The sequence below is a fragment of the Cherax quadricarinatus genome, chromosome 1 (genome assembly GCF_038502225.1).
Source record: "Cherax quadricarinatus isolate ZL_2023a chromosome 1, ASM3850222v1, whole genome shotgun sequence".
In the NCBI taxonomy this organism is placed as follows: domain Eukaryota; kingdom Metazoa; phylum Arthropoda; class Malacostraca; order Decapoda; family Parastacidae; genus Cherax; species Cherax quadricarinatus.
This window is the reverse complement of record NC_091292.1, coordinates 76,374,513-76,376,710: the sequence shown is the minus strand read 5'-3', so window position 1 is coordinate 76,376,710 and position 2,198 is coordinate 76,374,513. Positions and strand designations below refer to the sequence as shown.

General features: G+C 40.6%; 1 non-coding gene across 1 annotated transcript; it reads right to left on the bottom strand.

Moving 5' to 3' along the window:
* Positions 1-332: 332 nt before the first annotated feature.
* Positions 333-404, bottom strand: TRNAP-UGG (transfer RNA proline (anticodon UGG)). The gene has a single exon. It is a non-coding gene; the product is annotated as a tRNA-Pro (tRNA).
* Positions 405-2,198: the final 1,794 nt, after the last annotated feature.

The following is a 2,198-nucleotide window of genomic DNA, read 5'->3' as shown; positions in this document are numbered from 1 at the left end:
CCTGGAAAGGACATAGAACAGAGACCAATCATGTATTGCAAAGCGCAAAACCTAACCACCGTGTCAGAAGACTCCTACACCCAAAAAAGAAAACGGATTTCCAGATTAACAGGCCGCTGATGTATTGACTTCGGTTATATTACTTTTTCTCCCATTTTCACGGGTTTCCAGTGGAAAAGTAACCGGGGCCTGTCTGTGAGTTGGACCCGGTATCTCTCGCACCCTGAGAGAGAGAATCATACTACTAGACGTACACGCCGTAGATGTAACTAAGTTGTGTATGTACAACTTATATTTTTAGGGGTTGCACACTGTGCAACCCCTAAAAATTAGGGCCTGTCCGGGATTTGAACCCGGGACCTCCTGCACCCAAAGCAGGAATCATACCCCTAGACCAACAGGCCAGTGGTGAGATTATTAGATTTTGTCACTGAAGTGGCTAGTTTATTCTGCACCCCATATCCATCCTGTGGACGGTAGCACAAGAGCATATGGATACACAAAAGGCCTAAGAACTAGGCCCCAAAAGGGTTAACAGGTGTACATATGGGTTTTTATTTATCTACATATCTACAGTTCACTTATCTGTTACATGCAAATTTAGGAAATTTGCTGAGTATATCTGGTATCTTATTTTCATTAATAAGATATCATGACATGTCACATAGGTTATTATACTGTCTGTCTCTGTGTTCCTCAATATGTGAACAATTAAGCACATAGTGTTCAAGACAGTGACCATATGCCGGATCACATAATTTGCATTTAGTTTGATCATCATCTGTGTGTCTCCCAAACTGCCAAAAGAACTTGTAACCAAGCCTAAGCCTGGCTACTACAACATCAGTCAGATTTAGATTTTGCCATCGAAGCGGCTAGTTTATTGTGCACCTCATATCCATCCTGTGGACGGTAGCGCAAGAGCATATGGATACACAAAAGACCTAGGAACTAGGCCCCAAAGGCAGTCTGTTCACATTGCAAATTGCTCCATAAACATACTTATCTACGTTCATGTTATCATAGTGGGTTATAGATCTACTCAGGCTTCTAACTGCATTCCTATAACAATCATTTTCATTATTTACTTCTCTCCTAATGTTACTCCTAATGCTAGACACAGATGTACCAAAGTTATATTCTACATTCTCCTTCTGGGTACACTTCTTGGCTAACATATCAACTTTATCATGAAGAAGTAATCCAATGTGTGATGGGATCCATAGCAATTGTACATTAATTCCTTTGTCCCTGATTTTTGAGTATCTATACCTGGCTTCTCCAGTGAGCATGTTGTTGGAGTCATTATATGAGTTACGAGCATTCAATCATGACATAGAATCAGTAATGATGATAGAGTCAAGTTCAGTGTTATAGGTTAGTTTTAGCTCCATTAGGATTGCAAACAATTTAGTTTGCAGTGTAGACGCCCAGTTGTTAATTCTTTTGCCTAGTTCAACAAATTTATTATCGTTCTTAACTATGGAAGTTGCAACAAGAGCAGATGCAGCCCTACCAGAAGACTCCTGTTTAGATCCATCAGTGTATATAACTTGTGATAACTTACTACTACCAGCTAGGCGAGAAATTTCTTCTTGAGCAGTTGCTTTAACAAGTGATTTAAGGAAGGGATTACTAGCAATGAGCTTCTTGGGAGGGACTTGCAGGTACTCACCTATTTGTACTCACCTATTTGTGGTTGCAGGGGTCGAGTCCTAGCTCCTGGCCCCGCCTCTTCACCGGTTGCTACTAGGCCCTCTCTCTCCCCGCTCCATGAGCTTTATCAAACCTCGTATGTGATATTAGATGAACACATCTTCCATGGAGGGGTGAAATGCTCTTGTTGACTACAGTGATACAGTTCATGCAGATTATAAAACTTAATGCAATTGCACGTTTTCACAATCTATTTAGATCTGTGTGTATTTGCCTCTGGACACTTGGTAAGATTCATTGTGACAGTGTCTGGTTCATTTCTTAACATTGTAATACCGAGTACAGTGTTAATCTCAACAATCCTACCACTGATACTAGAAATACCAAGCTCCTTCCTCATATTAAGAACCTTTGCAGATTTGGGACACCCAAGAATAATTCTGAGAGCTCCATTTTGCATTAATTCCAAGGGTCGGAGAGAACTTTCTCTAGCTAATATCAACATGGGAGCATCATAACCAATTAAGGACCTAACATAGGCT